A 24127-nucleotide genomic window follows, 5' to 3' on the forward strand; every position below is an offset into this window, starting at 1 on the left:
CCTCAGCAGCGGGCTGATCGTGTTGGAGGACAGCAGATCCCGAAGCTTCTCCTTGCCTTTGTGGCTGCTGTGCTTCAGGTAGATGGGCACCTTGGTAGACATGGTGACCTTGCCACCCAGGCCTGGCTGTCGAGGCCGGGACAGTCTGGTCCCTGGGACCACGGCCTCCTCTGCCTCTTCTCACCACCCTCAAGAAACACCATCTCCAAAGAGTGATATTCTGTCACCAAAACTTACCAAGAGGCTTCAGATGATGGCAAACTGGCCTCTGCTCTCATCCAGGGACCCAGGTCAAGGTCCCTTATTAAAGGGTTCTCTCAACCAAGGCTGACTGGCCTCCTGCCTTCCTCTGTCTCCTGGTTCCCCTCTCTCAGTCCAGCATCCTGCATTCCCTCAGGCTTGTCCAGGTTTGGTGTCCCTTCCACCCGATGGGTGCCCCTCTCTCCTGGGAGGACCTGCACCATCATGTGACTTGAGTTTGGGCTGTAGAAGACCTATCAGGGTCGAATGTTCTAACTGGGCTCCGCGAGGTGGGGGCACCTACAGCACATTAGAGGAGAAAGCCCTGCCTCACGGGCCAACATCGCACATCTCGCCTCCTGCTTCCTGCTGTTCCTCGTGGGATGTGAGTTGTTAAAGGAAGAGGTTATTGCAGTGATGGGCAGGGGTGCCCTGGGGAATCGTGGGGTCTAGTTGGAACCCGGGCAGCTGCAGGGCAGACTCCAAGGTGCAGACAGAATCATGGCCAGTGAAATACATTGTGATCCTTTGAATTTTAGGAGTGGGGAGGGGAAACGGGGGGGCTAGCCAAAGTTAGGAGAAAGGCAGAGGGAACTCAGAGTTTAGGAGAGGAGGAAGCTGCTGTTGGCTTCTGGGGGACCTTGCTTAGATTACAGTGTACTGCCCCTGCCAGGCCGAGCTAGGGATATTCTGGGGTCCCTTCTCCAGGTCCCAGGTGCCTGCAGAGTGCAGGCTCAGAGCCCTCAGTGCCACTCTGGCCCCTCTTGTATTTCCTGGACCAGGGCCTGCTTGTTGGCCTCTCTTTTCCTGCCCCCCAGGGCCACTCCACAACCCGCCCACCTCTTTGACCTGGTCCACCCAGCCCTCCCTGGAATAGTTGTCCTGCCTTGGAGGCAGAAACGAGGGTGGGAGGGTGAGTTGATCCAGGAGCCCTGGGTGGAAGAGGACAGGTGGGGAGCACACCCTGACAAGTGTGGCCTCTAAGTCCCTCAGCCTTGGGGTTCACAGCCCCTAAACTGTCCTCTTCCCATGTCCACATGCCGCACATGGTCCAGGAGGAGGGCTGCAGCACCTGAAGCCCTTGAGTGCCCAGCCCCACGTCCCTGCCCAGGCCCCACTCCGGGGGCTGAGGGAGCAGAGTGGAGCAGGAGGGCTCCTGGGAGAGAGGCCCTGGGTGCCCAACCCCAACACCTCTCTCCCTGGGTACCACGGTGTCCCCGATGGGGTGGGAGGGGCTTAGAGTGGGGAGCTGGAAGGAAGCAGGGACGCTGCAGGGACTCGAACCCCGGCCCAGCAGTGCTAGGCGTGCCACCACCAGCGCCTTTTGCTTTTTCCTGCTCATTTTCTCACAGACTCAAAGGTGAAAAGCAAAACCTGGACACGGCCATGAGCTGCGTCCAGGAAAAGAAACACCTGCGGCGGCTCCGCACCTCCCAACCCCCAGGCTCATGCCTTCCTCTCCTGACACCCCTTTCAAGGCACAGCTGGGGGACACACGGCCCCTCAGCCTCACGGCCACGTGTTTCCCTGTTCCTGCTGGCTGTACACACGGCTGCAGGAGCACAAGAAATCAGACTGGCAGACTGAACCACAAGTTACAGCCCTGCTGGTTCCAGGACAGTGTCAGCAGTGACAAGATTTGTGTGTGTACAGAAATTGCCAAGATTCTAAGAAACTGGAGGCCACCTCTGTGTAGTAGGGCTAGAATTGGTGAAGGGAAAGGAATTTTATATTCATTTTATACCTTTTCTCTGGCTTGAATTCTTAACTTCAGGCAGGGTACTTTTATAATTAGAGGCAAGAATCTTAAGTTTTTCATCAGAATAGGAAATCTGGGAACTGGGGGAAACTCTGAGCACTCTGGCCTAGCCCAAATGCCAACCCTCCAGGTCTGCTGTGCCCCGGCCTCATGGGGCCACATAGAAGTGCCCACCTGCCTCGACTGCTGTCCTCCGATCTCAGCCATCATCAGCTGTGGAATCCTTCCTGGGACTGCCATTGCTTGTAAACGAAGTCGGAAGCACAGGGCCCCCACCAGCATCTCCTCTCACTGGATTCTCACGTTGAGTATGAGTTCCCGGGAGGACGGGTCCGAGTCACCAGGGCCCCATAGATACAATAAGCTCATGCTGGACCCTGGCCAGGACCTACCCCCACGCCACCCTCCCAGCCCAGTCTCTGCCTCCCCTGGGCCCACGGCGGGTCCAGTGGGTGCACTTCCTCCTCCTATGAGCTCTGTTGTCCTCGTCCGGGAGTCCTGTCCGGGCCTCTCATCCCGGGACCCCTCCTGTCAGTCCTGAGGAGCTCCGAAGCCCCTCTCTAGCAAGGTCCAGATGAGAAGCCGAGGCTCAGAGAGGCCTGACACTTGCTCAGGGTCATGCAGAACACCAGGCCAGCCTGTGAACTGGATCGTCCACCCAATCTGAGGAATGTGAGCAGAGCTGGCCCCACTTCACACACACACATACACACCCTCCCCCCCGAACCCAAGGTCTGGGGACCACCAGGTGGGTACAGAGCCAGGACTGCAGGCTCAGCCTCCACCCCCCTCACCCTCACATCCCTGTCCCTCCTCCTGGCCCATCTCCCCTCACAGCCTCCCTTCACCTTTGCCCCCAAACACACCACCAAAGGCAGGCACTTACTTATTGCAGCAGGAGAGAGGAACGTGCACGGCCATCTAAGTCCCAACCTGACGGTGAAGCAACAAACCTCTGGCCTTAAAAGGCCTCAGAAATAGGGGTAGTCAAAACACACTCTGTAAGATGAGCAAAGAGTTAGTTCAACATGTTAGTGACAAGGCCCTCACTGTCTGTACTTGAAGAAACCCAGAGAGCGATCTACATAGGGAACTATGTCACTAGCTAAAAGGGTACAAATTAAAATGACTTCCAAAAAAAAAAAAAAAAAAAAACCCCACCACACACTCATAGTCAATGAGCAAATATAAGTGTGCAACTAGCCCCTTAGAACCATCTGGAGGGCACAGGGCAGTAAGCAAGGAGAACCAGGCAACTGCCCCTTCTCTTTGGCCAGTGGGGAATGCAAACCAAAAGCAGCCATGAGGTGTACAGAGGATTTGCCCAAAGACGTCTGCGACAGGGTGACTCATCATCACAGAATGCTGGCCCAGCTGCTACAGCGGCCCACAAGGCAGCAGTGACTGGCTCACACCCTGCAATGTCCCAGAGGGCTGCAACCATGACAGTGCATGATTTCATCAAGGTAACTGTGCCCACGACACAACCTGAAGTGGAAAAAGCAAAATAACTACCAGTTGCAACCCTGTAAAATAAACACACATACGTGGGCAGAAAGCAGAAAAGACGTAAAAATAGCTTCAAATTTCAGTTGAAAATAACCTGAAAATAACTGACTTCAGTCAAATGCAAACAAGACAGCAGCCACGCTGGGGGTGGGCTGGGATGCAGGTCTGCCCTGTCTACGTCAGACAAAGTGAATTCCAGGCAGAAAGCACTCCACACAGGAGGAATCTTGATGTTCCAATAGCACTGCAGCAACACACATAGAACAAAACTGATAAGCCGTCTCGGGGGAAGGGGAGAGAACCAGAGGGGTGATAAGAATGTAATCACACTTCTCATTACAAAAGAATGTAGTGGATTTGAACTGGACCAAAAAAACAAGTGGTGGGACTTATTTAGAATTTAGAACGTGACAGAGAATATCTTCTGACTGCCATGGAACATTCATAGATATAATCATACTTCAAGCAATGAAGTAAGGGAGCCATAGAGTCAAAAAAGCAGTAACTGTATGGGTCACTTCTTCAAGTAACCATTCAGTAAACCAGAAATTGATTACATAGCTAAAAAAATAAAAATTTCCCAATGATTGGACATTTTAAAGTATACTTTAAAATAACTAGGGTCAAATTATACATTAGAATTGAAACCACCAAGCATATAGGAAATAAGCTCTTTCCCAAACACAGTATGGAGGCCTTTGGGTGCCCGGGATCCCATCCTGAATCCTCATGGTGGTCCCACCAGCCCCGCCTTCCATGCTCTTGGCTCCAGCCAGTCCCCTTCACGGCTCAGACGCTTTGCTCAAACCCTTCTCTCAGCTGGGAATGCTCTTCCTCCAGCTCCTCCCACCCTGCAAGTGAGAACTCAAAGGTCCGCTCCCCTGTGTCAGGGCCTTCGTCTTCACTCTCGGGCTGCACGCCACTCCACAGGGCTGTTCCCGAAACTGCACTCACTCATGATGTGTAAAACCACCCTCTGAGGCCTGTCCCCGTGAGAATGGGGGCACCATGAAGACAGGACCAGTCAGCTCGTTTGCCTGTGTCCACAAGGGCCAGCTCAGGGTCCAGCCATGGAGGTGCTGCCGGAGTGAGCGTTAGAAATGGAAACTCTGGGGTGAGGCAACAGCAGTTCACTGCTTCTCTTTGCTCACCACCCTCCACATGCCTGCTGGGTCCTGGCCACCAACAGACACCCGTCCATCCTCCTGGGTGGCATCAGTAGCCTCCCCTTAGACAGGCTCCACACCTCAGCAGCTGAGACCCTGTCTAAGGTCAAAGAGGTGACGGCACGGCGGGGCTGGAGCAGGACTGCCTCGCTGCCTGCACCTCCAGGACCACACTCCACCTCCTCTTTCCACTGTTACAAGTTCGGGAGTTTGAACATGAATGAATTAAGCATGCAATGCAAGACTCCAGAATAAAAATCCAAGGAGAGCTGGAGCAAAGAAGGAAATGAGAGTAGGAATTAATGAATTACAAAATGAAAGCAATACAACTACTTATTTTATCTAAAGCTATTTCTTTGAAAAGGCCAATAAAATAGAATTCTTGAAAGGCTATTCCAGAGGAAGAAAATCTGGGAATAAGAACAAAGTGATAAAACTACTCATAAGGAGGATGTTAAAATGTAAAAAGACATTTGACACTAATACATAAGAACAACGTAATTTTCTGAGAAAACATACTTGAAAAATTAATTTATGATGAAAGAGACATATTGACTACCCCAGTTGACTCAGGAAGAAATTGAACAAATTTTCAAAGAACTACTGAAGCTCCAGAAAGAAGCGGCAGCCACACACGGTGTTACATGGCACTCCATGCTGTGCAATCTGTGCAGGAAGGTTGGGAACGTTCTGTCACAACGTGTTCCTGCCACAAGAGGGGCAGAAGACAGCGGTGCCCCTCACTCGCTCGCAGCCCCTGCACCACACCACCTCACTTCAGGGTCACAAGACAGAGAGATATGTTCTAGCACTATTTTTGTCCCCATTTTACCAGTGAGGAAACTGGCTTCAAGAATTTAAGAAATGTGGCCAAAGTTATGTGCTATTAAGCAGGCAAGCAGGGAACAGAGACTAGTTGTCAGAGTTGTGCTCTCGGTCACTGCTCTAGACTGTGACTCTGCCTTTCCTGAAATCCTGACACCAAAACCTGCCTGGCAGTGCTCTGAGTCAAAGTGGACTCTCTGGGTTCATTTCTGTGGACAAAATAAAGCTCCAGGCCTGGAATGGTTTGTTTCAGAAGTCACAGGAGGGCTTAATATTCCATTAATACAATTAGTCATTATAAGATGAAAGGAGAAAAACCTGATGCTCATCTCAAAAGATTCAGGAGAGACATTTTAATAAATCCATTATCTATTACTGATTTAAAAAATAAATCAGAAACTTCCAAGCACTGAAATAACAAATGTTCCCTGCACGTCTGGCGGCGATGCCAGCTGATATCACAGACGAAGGGATGCAGCAGAGCAGCACTCCTCACCCATTTCACATTTAAGGTCCGCACCCTATTCTCTGCCTCCAAACCCCTGTGGTCTCATTGGGGCCACCCTCCCAAACCTTAGTTCACACAACACTTTGAGATTTTTTTTTTTTGCCACATCTGAGTATAGAAGTCCTATTTTTTCCCCTTAAATCAACTCACTTTTAAAATATCAGCAAATCATGTATCTGATAAGGGTATAGTATCCAGAATATATAAAGAACTCTTACAACACAATAATGAGAAGACAAACACCCAATAAAAAGTGGGCAAAAATCAGTTATAGACACTTCTCCACAAAGAAGATATACACATGGCCAACAAGCACATAAAAAGGGGCTTGACATCATTAGTCATCAGAGAACGGCAAATCAGAATCATATGAGATACTACCCCCATGCTCACTAGAATGGCTAGAACCAAAAAGTCAGAACAAGCTTTGTTGAGAATATGGAGAAACTGGAACCCTCATAAATTACTTTTGGGAATGTAAAATGGTACAATTATATTGGGAAACACTTTGGCAGTTCCTCAAAAAGTTAAACAGAGTTGTTCTATGACCCAGCAATTCCACTCCCAGGTATGTACCAAAGATAATTTAATACTTGTGCTTGCACTAGAACTTGCACAGAAATGTTCACAGACGCATTACTCCTAATGGCCAAAATAGTGGAAACAGCCCAAACGTCCAACCGATAAATGGATAAATACGGTATATCCATACAATGGTATATTATTCAGCCATAAAAAGAAACAAAGTCTTGCTACATGCCACAACATGGATGAATCTTGAAAACATTATGCTAAATGAACTAAGGTGAACACAACAAAAGCATAAATATAATATGATTCCTCTTACATGAGGTACCAAAATAGACAAATTCATAGAGATGGAAAGTATAACAAAGGTGACAGGTTGGGTAAGGATGGGAAGTTTAATCAGTAGAGTTTGTTTGGGATGGAGAAAAAGTTCTGGAATGGATAATGGAAATGGGGTATTAGTGCATGTACACAATGTGAATATACTAAAACACACTGAATTGTACACTTCAAAAAGGATGAATTCTATGGTATCATGAATGATATTTCAATTAAAAAAAGGAAAAATAAATCTATTTTAAAATGAAACTTTGCATTACCACCACAAACAGAAAACCAGGGATTTTTAAATATGTGTTAAAATAAATACATAAATATTAAAGTTTAAAATGCATATCAGCAGATCACCCACCTTGTCTTGAGGACCACAGGCAGGACAATCACCCCTTTTGGGAGATGTGATGTGGGCTGCTGTGGGCTTATGTGCACCTCCCAGGGCCCAGCCTCACCTTCCTCCTCCTGTGCTGACAGATGGCACTAAAGGGTCAGACGGGAACAAGACCATGATGCTCACAGCTCGCTGGTAATTACAGCCAGTGCCAATATGACCGGAGAGAAGCATGAAAAGTGGGACAAATCACATGGATCACGAAGGATGACTGTTGGTTACTTGGAAACCCCAAGAGAACAGTGCTCACTCCATGTCAGGAGGGCACCACGCACAATGCTTTCACATTATTTGATCAACCTCATCCCTCTTCTTAGGAGATAATACGATTATCCCCCCTTACACATGGGGAAACCGAGGCAGAGAACTGGTCACATGGAAATAAAAGGCGGGTTCATTTTGAGAGCATAATCATTTGACTAGAAAGCCTACACTTTTAGCCAAGAGGCTATATTACCTCCCAATTGCCTCTAGTACTGAAGTTCAGCATATTTATTTATAAAATACATATATAAAATAAGTCTTACCATATACTACCATAATTAGAAATTTTAATAGAAAAACATATCCAACCACAATACAGAACTGAACATTTCTAGGAACAAACTTCGTAAATGTGCATAACTTGTATGCAGTCTAAAATTCCCGAGGGACATGAAAATCATCTACCCTGAATGAACAGGGAGACCAGTTCCAAAATGGGAAGTCACAATAACATATTTATAAATGTAATTCAATTCCAATAAAAACCCAAATACTTTAAAAAAGAATGACAGGGGCCTGTATTACCATATATTAAAATCAGATATTACAAAGCTAAAATACTTAAAACATTGGGTTGGCACAGGGAAAGACAGATCAGTGGAACAGACTGGAAGGTTCAGAAACAGACTCAAAGTATTTAGCCCATAATTAACAAGTGGGACTTCAAATCAGTAGACAAAGTAGAATTATTCAGTAAAGGTGTTGGGAAAATTGGTGAACCATTCTGAAAAAACTAAATTAGATTCTTACCTAATACTGTACACCAAAACAACTTCTAGCCGGAATAAAGAGTTAAATGTCAAAAAGGAAACCACAAATGAACCAGAGGAAAATACAGCATAACACCAAAGTACATAACACTAATAATAAAATTAGATAGGTCTGATTACAAAACCTAAAACCATCAGCAAGATTCAACATGTAAATTTAAAAGGCAAACTACAAGATTGAAAAACACTGTGTAATAACCAAAAGCAAATGTCCTCAACAGAAAAAAGACTTCTCAGGGGGCAACAAAAATAGAAGCGAAGCACAGAGCAGATGCACAGATCAGCAAACACACACAGGAAGTGAACACTCAGCTTTACAGAGTCAAAACGTGCACATTAAAACACTGAGACACTGCTTAAACCTCCAATCAGCCAAGATAAAAACAAAAAGGGCCAGGGCCAGGCTGAGCTGTGTTTGGCCTTTCAGAAGGTACTCGGCAACATGAGTCAAAAGCCTTCACTCTGACCATGCCCTCTCAGCCAGTAATGTCACTGCTAAGAAATTCCCTTAAGGAAACGATCAGATTTGTGCTAAGACATTTGTTTCTAAGACATTTCTAATGTCTTACAAAACAGAGAAAAGTATCCGCCCATATCTCAACAATAAGCCAGAAAAAATCATAATCAGAAAACAGAATCGTGCTTGGTTGCAAAACAAGCCCACACACATGATTTCTGAAGAGACGCAGGCCACTGCTGACTCAAGGGCGCACCAGTAAATTAACTGAAGGAAGGCTCGGCTGTCTTGCCTCCAGGCACCTTCAGTTCTTCTACTACAGACACCATGAACCCAGCAAAGGAGGGGTGGGCCCACCCGAAGGAAGTGACAGCAGCCCCTGAAGGAACTGCTGTGTGCCAGGCAGGACTACATGTACACGATGGTGGCCTTGAGAAATCGAAGAAACAGTAATCTCTTTGATAAGGCAGGAAAGCATGCAGGACATTTTATAAACAGTCCATCGGGTGTTTATGTTACACAGAAGGAAAAGGTGGTTCAGGGGTTGAGCAGAGGGGTCAGGTGCTGGTTATCAGAATAGGATTCTGTCCAGACATTCCAGGTACACAGAACTTCCCAGGGACAGCAGTCAGCCACACAGGGCAGAGGTTCAGAACACAAACCCTCCCAGCCAAACTCTCCTAGAATGTGACCTCTTAGAATATGCACAATTCATTCTCCATGCTGGGTTTGCATAAACATATTGGAATTTTTAGCAAGACAGTGTGTTTCGGAGCATTTCATCTATAAAGCCCACTGAACTGGACACTGTCAGTTAGAAGGTGAAAAGTAACTATTAGGCACAGAGAAAAATACAAAAGTGCTCTGTGATGAGGGTGGTCATTAGGATGGGTGTGGGGGGCTCTCAGGAGGCAGGTTAGGACACCCAGACACACATTAACAAGAGAATGGTTAACATAACTATATGAACACATGCAAGACCAAAACGGAGCCATGAAAATAATGAAGTAATTGCAGTCAGACCAAGACTAGCCTAACTGACCACAGCTTTCCACATCCCAGAGAGCTAAATTTAAACACCCGTGAGTAAACGGGGGCATACCTCATCCTTGCACAGGAAGACAACAGTATGAAAACACCACAAGGAAGGAAAAGTAAACATGCAAGAATAGCCAGGAAAATTCAGGAAAGTGAAATAATGAGGTAGGGCTGTCCCTACCATACAGAAAAAGCACAAAACTACAGTATTTAAAACTGGCACTGGCACATGAATAGATAGATAAATGGGGAACAGATGTAGTCATCAGTAAATGGTGTAGGGACAACAGGCTAACTGTACCTAAGTCACTCATTATGATGAAATTAAGTCCAGATAGAGCCAAGGTTCAAATTAAACTAAAGCCTTAAAATAATTAGGCAAAACATGGGGACTAACAGAAAATAATCTTGAGCTAGATTAGCCTTTCTGAACTACTCATAAAATCCAGAGGCCGTAAGAAATATTGATAAATAAGTATAAATATATTTAAAACTCTGAATAGCAAAATTTTGGCATACAACTTAAAGATCAGTGACAAACTATTTGCAGCACAATTGAAAAAGGGTTAACTTCTTTAATATTTAATGAGCTCTTAAAATCCCAATAGAAATACAAGTCAAAACTACAGTGAAATACTATTTTCACTTCTCACATTGACAAATAACCAAGATAAAAAACAGTGTTGGGAAAAGTGTAGGGAAACCAGAACAGCCACAAGCTGGTGGCTCCATCGTGTTTAGAAAGGCAGTGGCCCAGAAATCCCCTGAAAGGACACGTTCCCCACAGACATTGTTGCCACGTACATAAACACACGCGGACAGATACTCAGTACAGCCCTATATACAGTAAATATTGCTAGAAACAAGCCATTTGTTCCTCAAAAGGGGAATGGATAATTAAAACAGGCTACCACACAGGCATCGAAGAGCCCAAGGCAGACCATGAATACGGATACACGGTGAGCTCCTTGACGTGCCGTTCACTGAACCCAAAGTGCAAGACAGCATGTGGCAAACCAGGGCCTCTATAGCAAAACACATGCACAGAATTCTCCGGAAAGAAACTTCAGCAACTAAGTGGTCACAGCAGCTGCCAATGTAGGAAGGGAGGCCAGGCCAGGGGTTAGAGAAAGACATCACTGTATCTCCTATAGGGTTTGAATTTTCACATGCCCAGGTATTACTTTGAACATTTTTCATACCTTTAAGTTAAACAAATTAGAAGAGCCTTTGCCTCTGGGGTCAGCATAGACAGAGGCAGGGCCTTGCTCTGACATACAGACGGCAGGTCACACAGTTGCCACAGTGACAGAAGAGTAAGAGGGACAATGCATGGATCACTTAGAGGCTGAGGGGAGAGAATAAGGCTGCTGGGACAGATCTCGGGCCTTGCAGTTCCCAACATTAAGCTCCTTGTGACCCCACAAGGAGAGAGACAGAGTGGTTCATACCTGTGCTCCTGGCATTTAGTGGCCTCTTAGGGGAGAGAGGGAGCATATATTCAAACCAGAAAGCAGACAAGGTTGTGCTGAGCAGGTGGACGAGGGAGCAGACTGCGCCGCCACCTGGATGTACTCCTTTAGCCTAGAGATGCCTACAGACAGATGCCAGGGAAGATTAACAGACCAAACAAACTAACAAACAAGTAAGATAATTAAATGCTACTTTTTGCAAATGTCACAACTACTTTCCTAGAAGAGTTCATTTTTCAACCTGCTTCAGGAGGGAACAGTAGGCAGCAGACCCCGAGGCTTGTTAAATCCATCCCTGTTTTGCACTAAATAAGTCAGACACTGTCTCATGCTAAAATCTGATATGGACAAGTGGTTTCAGCAATCATTTTAACTGAATTCCACAGCACACCAGGAGAAGGCCAGGATTATCCTACCTTGGCAGCAGAAACTCTCAGCCCACCTCACAAGACTGAGAGCACCAGACCCAGATAGCACCAAGAGAGGCAGAGCTGCCCACTGTACTGGAGCAGGTGCAAAGCTCAGGCTTCCTTCAGGCACTGTGATCCGAGGGCGTGCAGACACATGTACGAAGAGGAATTTACAAGAAGCTCTGTCTGCAATGGTCAGAAAACCCTACAAATAAGCTTAAAAGCCTTTCATCAGGAAAATGCTTAAAATAACTACACCAACATGCACAAGATTAAGTATTATGAAGCCATGAAAATAATGAAGTGTTGCAGAGCAGTACATGTTGTATGTTTCCATTTTATAGTAGATAATAGGATAAATCTGCAGTATGTCCACAGAGGGAAACTATCTGAAGGAACATAAATGAAGTTGCCATTATTATCTTGGGAGAACTATAGAGAAACTCTTACCTTCTACATTGTGTTTTTCTGCAGTGTTTAAATTTTAAATGCAAGACTAGTCATTTATAAAGGGATTAAAAATAAATTCTGCCACAAATGTACACTCCACAGTCCCATCCATTACAACAGTACATAGTATAGTAATGTTAGCCATAAACTTTACCTAAATCTGCAAACTTTCGATCCCTTTGAGAGTTGCTTCAATGCAGAGACAAACAGAAAACAAAGCCAGGGTGACATGGACCTAGAGTGTTTTGGCTGGGCATCAACAGTAGCCTCAATGACATGAGTAATTTAAAAAAATTATACCAATAAAATTATAAATGATTATGTGCCTTGGACTCTGGCGCCCCTATCAGTTTTAAGGCCACAAATGTTAAACCCACAGATGCATTAAAGTCTCAGAGGGTCACTGTGAACATATGACAGATCAAAGATGGCAACTGGCAGAAATTTAAGTGCTTGCTATACTAAGCGTCGAAGACGATATGGACGAACAGATACTCTCATACTCAGGCGTGCAAATTTGTACACCTGCTCTGGAAGACAAGAGGGCAGAATTGAGTAAAATGCCTTACCCACGTCCTATGACCCAGCAATTCCACTTCTTGGTACAGACCCTGGGTAACACTCATGTGTGTGCACAAGGGGTGTGCATGACCATACAGCATCCGAAAGGACTGGAAATAGTGTAAATATCCATTAGAATAGAACAGCTAAATAATTCATGGAAATTCCAAGTGAAGGACTACGCCGCAGCAGCTTCATACAATGACAGCAGCTCTACACATGCCCACGTGAATCTCCCTATGTTAAACGAAAAAAGCAAGTCAATAATGATACATGGCATAAAACAGTATTTTCCCACCTACACAGTTTTTTTATATTACATATGGATATAAATGAATAGAAAAAGGTCTGGCAGGAAACACAGCAAGCATGGGTGGGGGGGGGGTACGGATAGTGCCAACCTTGTTAGTCAAGCTTTAATTCTGTATAAGACAGCATCCACCTATCACTTACCTAATTACACTGAAGAGAATGAGAGAAGCAATGGGAAAAATTGATTAATTAACTGTGTTATAGTCACATGAGAGACTCTATCCAGCAAGTGAACCAAATGAACTACACACAAGGTAAAGGATGAATCTTAATATCATTAATTGAAAAATATTCCAGAAGCTTATAAAGTTAAAAACAACTAAAATGAAAACATACAGTTTAAAAACCACAGTTTGGCAAGTTTTTTTTTCAGTTATACGGAAAAAAAAAACCAAGTAAAAGATAAACCTACTCTTCAGGATCATGATTACTTCGGCCTAGAGGGAGACAGGGAGGAAGATGGGGGGAGACGGCCACATAGGTAGAGGAAGTTACTGTCTCAATTCCTAGTTTTTACACTGAGCAAAGATTCAGAAATGCTCGCATTATTAAAACATCAAGGAACCAAAAAGAAGAGAGGCATGTTATGTCTTGAACCAAAGATTAACCCAGTTCTGTGTCTAAAGTTCCAACAAGGAGAGAGAATATTCTTGCCTTGAGAGGAGTATCATAGTTTCCACTTACTAGATTTCATAGCATAATGAACAGTGACTGTCATTAAAATTTGTTGTTATTTGATTAGAAACAACAAAAACTACAGATTAAAAACTGCAGAAAGAGATTCAGGCAGATAAATTATAAGAAGCTAATATTGACAGACCTAGAAAAAAAGAGCAATGACAGTATTTATTCAGCAGCTGGTGTTTCAACTTTATCAGTGTAAATAATTTAGATCCACTCCTAGGTTGGACTCATAGCTCCTTAAATGGAGAAGAGCATTCATTGTAATGTGGGAGCACATACATACTTAGCTACTAAAAAAAATTATCAGATGTAAACCCAAGTCTTATTAGTTGTTATTATTAGACTTATTAGACCAAAATTATTAAGTCTTTGTATAATAGATACTTTTTGTGTACAACAATAAAAGGAAAAATGAGTAAGTTTGACAACACTGGCAGAAGTTTACCTTCCCAACTATATAAAGAATTCATGATGGTTATAAAAATTAACAGAAACTTTATATGGTAAATGGTCAGAGAGGAAAAATGCAGATGGTAAATCAAATGGTAAAACAGACTAGAAAGTAATCACAGAAATACAGACTGACTACTAAAGCACTTTAAAAAATACTTTATAACATTGAATTTGGCAATAATTTCTTGGGTATGACACCAAAAGCACAGGTAACAAAAGTAAAAATAGATAAATTGAACTACATCAAAATTAAAGACTTCTGTATATCAAAGGGCACAATCAACAGTAAAAAGGCAACCTATGGAATGAGAAATGCAAATCAAAACCACAATGAAATATGATTTCATACCCATTAGGATGGCTGCTATAAAAAAACAATAAAAGCATTGGTGAAGAGTGGAAAGCTGGAGCCCTTGTAAACTATTGGTGGAAGTATAAAATGGTGCAGCTGCTATGGAAAACAGTATGGCAGTTCCCCCCAAAATTAAAAATAGAAATACCCTTTGATGCACAATACCATTTCTGGGTATATATCCAAAAGAATTGAAAGCGGTGCCTCAAAAAGGTATTTGTGCACCCGTGTTCATAATAGCATTATCCACATTAACTAAAAAGTGGGAGCAACCCAAGTGTTCACTGATAGATGAATGGATAAACAAGATGTGGTACATATATACAACAAAATACTTTTTTACAAAGGAAAAACATCTTGGCACACACTATCACACAGATGAACCCAGAGGACATACATTAGGTAAAACAAGCCAGTCACAAAAAGACAATACTGTATGATTCCGTTTATTATGAGGTACCGAGAGTTGTCAGACTCATAGAAACAAAGAAATAGGTGGTGATTGCCAAGGGCTGGGGGATAAAGGAATGAGGAATTCAGTGGGTATAGAGTTTCAATTTTCAAGATGAGAAAGTTCTGGAGATGCTATAAATATAACCAAACACTTCTGAAATGTACACGTTACAGTGGTTAAGATGGTAAAACTTATGTTATGCATATTTTATCACAAATTTTTTAGGAAGTAACAGTAAATTTTATTTACTGACTATACTTCAATAAAAAATTAAATTAAAAAAATAGAAAAACCTGATATTAGCAATTATGAAGGGAAATGGATATACTCACAAGAGGAAGTGTAAGGTTTCTGGAGAGTAAGTCTTGGACAAGAGTTATAAAACCATGCATGCTCAGTGACCAGAAGATGCTACCCTAGGAAATAGATACGTATGTATATATTTGCACCAATACATATTTATATATTTACACAAAATTTAGAGAGATGTTCACAGCAGCACAATTGAAAATAGTCCAAACACAATTTACAACTCAAGAGATCGGCTAAACAGCCTATAGAATAAGCACAATGGGATAAAATAATGCAATTTTTCATTTGTGGTATTTTTTGAGGTTATGGACCCCTTCAGCAAGCTTGTGCTTTCCACAGAGAAATACACATGTACAGTTTCCCGTACTCGCAGGACCTGTAGAAGCCCTTCATGGACTTCCTGTGGGAGAATTAACCCTGAGAAAAAGCCACTGCCAGCGTTTCTGGGCTCTGCTGATATAGGGAAATGTGAATGGAAACAAAATCAAATGTAAAACCAGAACAGACCAGAACAAGCAAACTGATTACATGTAAAAGGCCCAGAGCAAGGCAGGCAGGTGACTCGAGAATGGAATCACCGTAAGCACTCAATGAAAAGTAGCCGTGTGCCAAATGCACACATCCATTTACCCCCATTTCACAGGATAACAGGCTCAGTAAGACTCAGTACTTTGTTCCCAGTCATAAAGCTCCCAAGTCAGGAGCAGAAGCTGATCTGTCCATCTGCCCCTGCTTCTGACCGCCCCGCCCCCGCCCAGGGCTGTCATGGGTCTCAGTTAAGACAGAGGAAAGGGGAGTCATGGAGGAGGGGCAACCGAGATCCCATCAGGAGACAACAGCCATCTGCCCCCCAGGTCTTCAGTGAACTGTCTGGTTGTGACAACAACCTGCCCAGCTGTCAGGGGACAGGGCTCTCTGCTACCCCATCATCTGGCCACAGGGAGTGGGTGTGGGAGGGAGAAAGCTCGTGGGCCCTCCCCTACTACATACACATCGACAGGCTGCACAGTAAACCAGTTGGGTTGTATGTTCAAATGTAAAAAATGAAACCATACAAGTGTCACAAAGTAACACACATTAATACTTATATACTTTTCAGGTGGGACATATCTAAGCGTAACAGAGTAGAGAAACCACAAAGAGTGACAACCTCGCCCTCTGGAGCACAAGAAATCTGAGCTCACAGACTCCTGCATGGTTTCCTAACTTTGTGCTGCAATTAACCGAATCTACTGAGTACCCATATGCAAACTCCAAAGAGAGAATTCAAGCTTCTCTGACAGCTGTGTGTTAACATGAGGTTAAAAAACATTTTTGTGGTGACAGCCATGCAACAGAGCCACACAAGGTAAATATTGACCCAAGTAAAGCCTAAACCAGTATTTTACCTTAGGTAATAAACCTTGATATTCAGAAAAGTAAAAAAAAAAAAAAAAAGTGACAACCTCAGAAAAACTAACATTTTTATGTTTGAAACAAAATAAACAAAAAGGCAATCTACAAACTGGGGAAAATATTTGCATCAAATACAACGAAGCATCATTAATACATTAATATGTATTTTTACAAAACAATCAATAGAGAAATGAACCCTTAAGAAGTGGAGAGTCACGCATGCACACGTATACAATACTGCAGATGGTCAATCAACACAATGCTTGGTGTGGCAGTGCTCACAGCCACGGGTAAAGCAGCCTGGAGCCACCCAGGGAGCGAGGATTTTAGTGTGATACCCACTCTGAGCAAAAGGGGAGACAGAGCTAGGTCTACATCGATAGTGAGAACGCTAATTTAGAAAATTCCCCCCCAGGAGGGCAATTTAGCAATAGGAACCTAAAGTCTTAAGGCAAGTCACATGTAGAAATGTATCCATGTATCCCAAAGAAATAATACTGCATGTGATAAAATTTGAGTTACAAGAAAGGGTATTCACCGCATTACTTCTTAAGAGAAAAAAACAAATGGAAAATGTATGTCCTCTAAACGAGATTGTTTAAATTGATACAACCATGCAATGGAACATTATGTTACCACTACAAAAGATCCTTCTAGCAACAGGAAAATGTTCACTGTATGTTAAGTGAAAAGTTATAAAACAGAACTTACAGTGTAATTTCATTTTTGTTTAAAAAGGCATACATTCTGTGCATAAGGGAAAAAAACTGTAGAACACAAATATACCAATAACAACTGTCAACGGAAGATTACTGAGGATTTTGTCAATTTTCTTATTTGTAAACCTTACAACAAATCTTTTTCACAACATGAGAACTCAGCTAAGAGTTATCTGAAAGAGAGGGAAGGCAGTGCACAGCTGAGGGGCCTTGGAGGGCAGTCCTACCCAGCAGACCAGGTGGTAGAGATGGAATCCTCAGAGTCAAGGCCATATTCCCTGGGACACATCTTAACGTCTTTCTTATTTTTGGTTATTTTGCTATCTACCTCTTGCCATTTCCAGACTACAACAGTATATTTTTGTGTTCAATATAAACATTTGAAACATACCACAAATATCTGAAGCCTGTTTTGGCATTTCATTTAATATCAGCATCTCACAATAAGCAATACTGCTCAAGGCCAGAGGTTAACATTTCCTCTAGGAACTTAAGTACACACAGAGAGGTTAGTTCCTGCATAAGTGTCCCTTCAAGGCCATGGTCAGTTAAAACAGACCAAGGGCAGCCGGTAGGGTGGAGCTGGGGGTGGGGTGTGGGCAGTTACCATCTCTTTTGTGACACACGCCATTTCTGCAGTTTTCAGTGTGTCCAACCTGGGCACACAGAGGACCCTTAGCCAATACTTCCTTTCAGGCTATTCCTTTCCAAAAGAACTTCCAAATTCAACTCTTGCCCCATTACTTTTAATTTGCGCCAGATCACCATTTTTCTACCTAATTGCCACAAGCTTAGTCACTGCATCTGATCGTATCATCTACTGCCTCTGGGAGATCAGGAGAAAGGCTGAATTCAGATCTATTCACTATGATGCAAACTGATTCAGAGACCACCAAGGCTGTCATCAACACCTTCCACCCATCCCACCTGACCTGAGGATAACTGAGGGTAAAGAACAGGCAGGGGCCCTGGATTGAGCAGAGGCCGGGAGGCCATGAGCATTGCCTTCAGCTGCCTGCTTTGCTTGGGTATTAATAGGCCTCACATTACAACCCCTTACAAAGGAGAAATCTTTTACTAGCCCACCACAGTCGCTAGGAAACAGTACAGAGGCATTTATCGCAGTTACCCTCAAGGTTAGAAGCAAAAGTTTAGTCATCACCGTATAAAAACAAAAGAAACAAGTTCTGCAAAGAAGGCAAGGCTGGCGAAGGACGGCTGGGCAAAAAGCAAGAAGGGTGATGTAGGAAAGGAAGCCTAGAGTGTCCTGGGGGAACCAAGGACTGGGGTGGTGGCAGGAAAGGCTCCTCGACCTGCACACGTGATGTCCACTCTCGGCAGAGCCGTGAGCCCCAGAAAGGCAGCTTGCTGGCAGGCACCTAACTCTGGTTTCTCAGTAGCAAACACGCGAAGGTTCATGAGAACCCAGGAGACCAAGCAAATAGAACACATCCAGCGAGGACAGCAGCCAGTTCCCGAGCTGCTCTCGGGGGAATTTAGGTCACGCTCTCCCACCCCTTGGTTTTGGTCATAGCATTTGGCCTGTCTTACTTCAGGTCTCATGTCCCCTTCCCCGGAAATCTCCCCTTTCCACTCCCTTGGAAACAAAACCCTCCTGAGCAGAGGCTGGCAAAGGTTTCCATTCTGAACCCAAAGTTTGCCTCCTGTGAAGCAAAACCTTCTGGCCTCAAAGAATTAACACAGAAGCTCAGTACAAGAATGAGCTCCCAGGATAAACACTGCTGGGCCTTCTCCCCACCCACTCCCACCCCAACCCAGGACACAAATTTGGAGTCATAACTCATACTCTGGATTCCAAGTGCTTCCACTCGCATCCTTTGCCTGCTTAGCACAGGACTTACGCAATTGGGCCCAAACTCTTTTGTTACTCACCAAAAGAAAAAAACTTAAGCCAAAGTCAAATTCTTTAGTAAATTTAGAGAACTGTGTGCTTAAACCCAAATCCCAGATACATTCCAGCCTCCCAAAGATCATAAACAAGTCAAATACACATTACATGTCTGCTATACTCCTTAGATTGTTTCCTCCAAGCAAACAGGAATAAAAAACAATGCCATTTGGAAACAGAACCATGTAAAGTTCCAGGATATTACAAAGTACTCCCCCACCTTGACACTAACCATTTGCTCAGTGGTTTGACATCACAATTTGCACAACCATCATGAACTCCCAGTGAGCAGAGCTTCCTCCCCACCTACCAGGTTGCAAACCATTCAGGATATACCAGTTCTGTTTGAGGTCACCATACCACTGAATGGCCTCAATTTGGAGCTACTGAAGAGTGAAACTAGACCTAAAATCTACAATATGAAGATACATTCAACTTCATTATGAAAGCAAATGAAATACGCAAATATGAAAAATATAACATAGCAATACAAACAATTCTAATGAGTTTAGAACTCAAACCTTTATTTGTGCTGGAAAGGGGAAGAAAAACGATTAGTAATTGTGTACATGATGCAACAGGACTGGTTCCAATCATACAGAGCAACACACGTTTGTGTCTCACCTACTTTTACAGTTTCAATTTCACAACAGCATACCAGAACTATTTCCCCATACATGCATGACTCATGTCCTTTAAATTCCAATGACAGTAATTATATCATGCCCAAGTCACCAGTTGAGAACTTATGTCAACATTATTTTTTTAAACATTAAAAAGAACCCAGAAAACAGAAAAATCCCAAGGGCAAAAACTACTGGGCCTTTAAAATGTTCACATTAAAATTTAAGGGGAAGAGGGATGTGATAAATAGCCACTGGGATTCCTTCAACAGGCGCACCTCAGAAACAAGTATCATAAAGGGTTTTCAGATCTTTCCCTGAATTTCTACGGAACATATTAGTAAAGCACCTCCTCACCCCCAGTGTTGCTCTTATTTCCCAAACTGATTTTGGTTGATAGTTCCCCCTTTAGTACCAGGTCACTTAAAAAGCACAAACATTCAAATTAAAGATACAGTGGATTAACTGTAACCTTAGCAAGGGTACATGGATTGTTTGTTATCAAATATTACAGTAAATTTACAGTGATCAAAATTACCAGGTTCTCCTTGTTACAATGACAATGAAAAGCTAATAGTAAAAACTTCTGTTACTAATACCCATCACAAAGACAAGATGGATTAAATACAAAATCCCTTTAGAAATCATTGAATTTTCACTTTGCTAAATTTCAACTGTAAAACCCAGAAAAGTACATTTAATCTCAAGCGCACAGCAAAAACCTTAAATTTAAATACTTTAAAGCCCACAATTTGGGTATTTAGTGTCTTTTTCAAGACTGCTCCTGAATATTGCATACCTTCCAAGCTTCAGATAAACCACTTAAGACTGCAAAGCAGTGAAGGCTGTTAACTTGCTGATGTAAGTTTCTGACACCAATCTTTCAAGTGACTGATACTCAGGTTTTCAGTTACCTTCTCAGACTTCCCCATCTTGCCGCAAAGCAAAACAATTTTGCTTTTTCTCCCTGTACTTAGCAGAGTACTAAGCATTTTAGAAAATTCCCAAGCAACCTGTGTATCCAAGCAACACTTTAACTAGCATTAACAATTTACAGCTAGTTATTTCCTCTGCCCATTGAGCTCTATTCAATTCTCCAGAGCTCTGTGTACTGGTAATTCCCCACCAATCCCCCCACACCCCCCCCCCCGAAACCCAACCACAACCCTCTCCCTTTATTCACCCCAGCCCCTCCCAGCAGAAACAGCGCCAAGCTGTTTCCTCCCCCAACACACCCTCACCAAAGCCCTCCCACTTGAACACTAAGATTACTTTGAAATCTAATTATGTAAAATCCAACCTAAAAAGCACTTAGGCACAAGAAGAATCAAAGATCACTATCAGTACTTTGACCATTCCCTTTTCCTAGTAATCTGCAATCTAATGCAGAAGCTAGACCTGCCATTTCTATCACAATCTGGGCATGACCAACTTGTACCCTCCCAGACCGTAGCACAACACAATGACCCCTTCAATTTGCCAGTCTGTTTCATCAAAAAATTGGCCTAAGACGTTTCAAACTCAAACACTTCCCAACACACAGGTTTTATCATCACACTAAGAATTCCTCCAACCAATGTACAGGCAGGCAGGCAGGCAGGCAGGCGAGAGGGTCACTGGGCTCCATCTGCAAGCTCCATCTACAAGGCATCACTGCATTGCAGCATCAGCGTTAAAATGTTCTACAGCTTAAGAATCTTCTGGAAGCAAAGTTTGTAGCACAAAACTAGTAGTATGACAGGAGGCTCAATTTAGAAGATGCAGCATCTGAAAACCACCCCAGGAGGGATGCCTGCTGGCTTTGACGTGCCCATAGGTTGTTGCTCCCGGATCAAACATTCAAAGCAACACATTTGCTGATGGCCCCGGATGCACCTCATTTGGGCTTTTTTTTTTAAAGATTGCCCCTTCATAAGCTCGTCTGAAAACCTTAAAGGCTCCTGAATAAAGGGTTTCCTGAGCAAGGCCTGGAACCATGACACTGGAGAACTTCCTCTTCCTAAGCCTCTGGAAATTCAATCTGCAGACATCAATTTAGGCGGGCTCTCTCCTCCAGGGTCTCCCCTCCTGCTCTGATACGACTCACACTGGCCAGGGGCTCCATTTCTCCCGATGCCATCTGATCGCCATGATGAACACTATAGTAACAAACCACGGTCTATGAGGCATTTTCGTAGCTTTCAGCTGGTACAATGGCTGCGGGCCCACCCAAGGGTGCACATTCAATCCCCACCCTCTCCACGGGGAAGCAACACCAACCCGCCCACCCAAAGTCTCAGCAGGGGATGCCTTTCCTCCTTCAGGATTACCAACAATACCGACTCTGACAGGGACTTCAGCAGCTTTCCCAGGCTTACCAGATTACCAAAAGCAATGTTTTAAGCGAATGGATAACCTCGAGAGAATTAAAGGGAGGAGGGGCAGAGTGAGCTCACAGAAGAGGTTAGCACGGAACCTAGAGGAAAAGTCCAAAGGGAAGCACTGCCACCTGGAAAATAAAGTGTGGGTCAATTTTGTTCGCCTACAGCCCCCGCCTGTTAAACACGTGAGGCGCCACACTAATTACTCACCTTACCTCCTGATCACTCCCTAGACCACCCTCACCTCCGACCAGAGGTCTGGCCTCATACCCAGACCTGGGTTCCACCAGGCTGGGCCTGGCTGGACCCTGTCCTGGGCCGAGCCAGAATTACATACCGCCCTGGGCCAGAGCTGTCAGCCCCGCGAAGCTAAGTTCAGTTTCCACAACACCAGGCCTCATCCCCAGGCGGGCTCACAACCCTTTGTCTGGAAAAAAAGGAGGCTGCTGGTATTTACAAGTTCAAGTTCCGCCCTCCCAGCCCACCTGCGGCGGCCCTGCACCCTACTGCCTTCCTTCCTGTTCATTTTCCGGGAACCGATTGTTCAGTTACGCCTCCAGCTAGGATGACAAGACCCTCAGTCTCCTCCACTTCCTGTCTCCGTCTTCCTTCTTCCACACCAACCAGGGCACTGGGGGCCGCTCCTGCTTAGGCTGAGCGGCCCCCTCCCAGAGGTCAAATTCCCCTTCTCCAACAGGCAGCAGCAACAGTCAGGCCTGGAGTGTTGTCCTCCCCCTGGGTTACTGCGGGTACCTCGGACACAGCTCTCCCCAGCAGTTTCCCAAAGATCTAGTCTCCCCATTAACCTTTCTCTTGGCACCCCCACTCAGTCTCATCTAACTCTGCCATCTCCCCCATCTGTCCCGAGAAGCCCTATCTGGCCACTCCTCCCCCACAACTAAACCCAGACCCGCAGGCCTCCCTATAGCTAACTGCGGGATAGGCCACAACTTTGGCTTTTATAGCCCTGGGCCGCGTCACCAGGACATTGCTCAACGGGACGATTCCTCCACTGCCACCGGAAAAAGAGTCCCTCCCTGACCCTGCCCAAGGACAGGACGCGCGGTGGTTCCGTCTTCCCGGGGTGTCCGCCCTCTTACATTCCCCGATTATTCCTGCTTCGCTTAGCAGTGCTTCCAGAGATTGAGGACAGACCTCAAGGTCATATTTGGGAGACGGATTCTAACGGGGGGTGGAGAGGTCTTCTCTCCTGGTCTTGGTGCCGGGGGTGGGGAGGCACCCTGTTCCCTGAGAGAAAGGGGGGGGGGTTGGGAAGATGGGTTGATCCGTCCTCCCGAGTGGGCGAAGGAAAACTGCGGGGGTCGCTTCAGGTCATTCCACCCCGGGAAGTCTGAAAGAAGGGCCGGCAGAGCGTCTGGAAAATTCCAGGCGGCGGCGGAGAGATCTCTGCGGAGGGCGCATCACACCCCAGGCGCCTGCGGCCTTGGGTGGGGTGGGGTGGGGGCAGCGCGTGACTCCTAGGGCGGTGGCTCGGCCTCGTGAGCGCCGGTGACGTCAGTGCCTAGGCGCGCGGGTGGGTTGGGGTGGGAGCGGTGTGGTGGCCCGAGTTCCCGGGACTGCAGCCAGGATCCTCCTGAGGGGAGCGTGGACTGTCTGTATGTTGGCACCCAGGCAGCCCTGAGAGAGCTGTACCCAGAGCTGTGCTTAGTGTCTCTGATTAAGAAACGTGCTGTGGTTTATATTTTTTAAAAGTTGATTAAGAAGTTAAGCCCCCGTGTTGCCACCTGTTGGTAGCTGAGGAGCATGACTCATGACTTTGTTATTCTGTTACCAGGGGCCTAGAGGTTTGAAGTATGTAATCAGAAAAGATGTCCATGCTGGGATAGACTGTTTTATGATTGTTCATTAT

General features: G+C 44.8%; 1 long non-coding RNA gene across 2 annotated transcripts; it reads right to left on the minus strand.

Moving 5' to 3' along the window:
- Nucleotides 1-1562: 1562 nt before the first annotated feature.
- Nucleotides 1563-23797, minus strand: LOC135322630 (uncharacterized). 2 transcript variants are annotated; one of them, XR_010383304.1, is made up of 2 exons: nt 2886-23797; nt 1563-2644 (listed from the first exon to the last, which is right to left on the minus strand). It is a non-coding gene; the product is annotated as an uncharacterized LOC135322630 (long non-coding RNA). The 2 variants fall into 2 exon arrangements; XR_010383303.1 differs by having other exon boundaries at nt 1563-2662.
- Nucleotides 23798-24127: the final 330 nt, after the last annotated feature.

Source organism: Camelus dromedarius, chromosome 12, assembly GCF_036321535.1.
Source record: "Camelus dromedarius isolate mCamDro1 chromosome 12, mCamDro1.pat, whole genome shotgun sequence".
NCBI lineage: Eukaryota > Metazoa > Chordata > Mammalia > Artiodactyla > Camelidae > Camelus > Camelus dromedarius.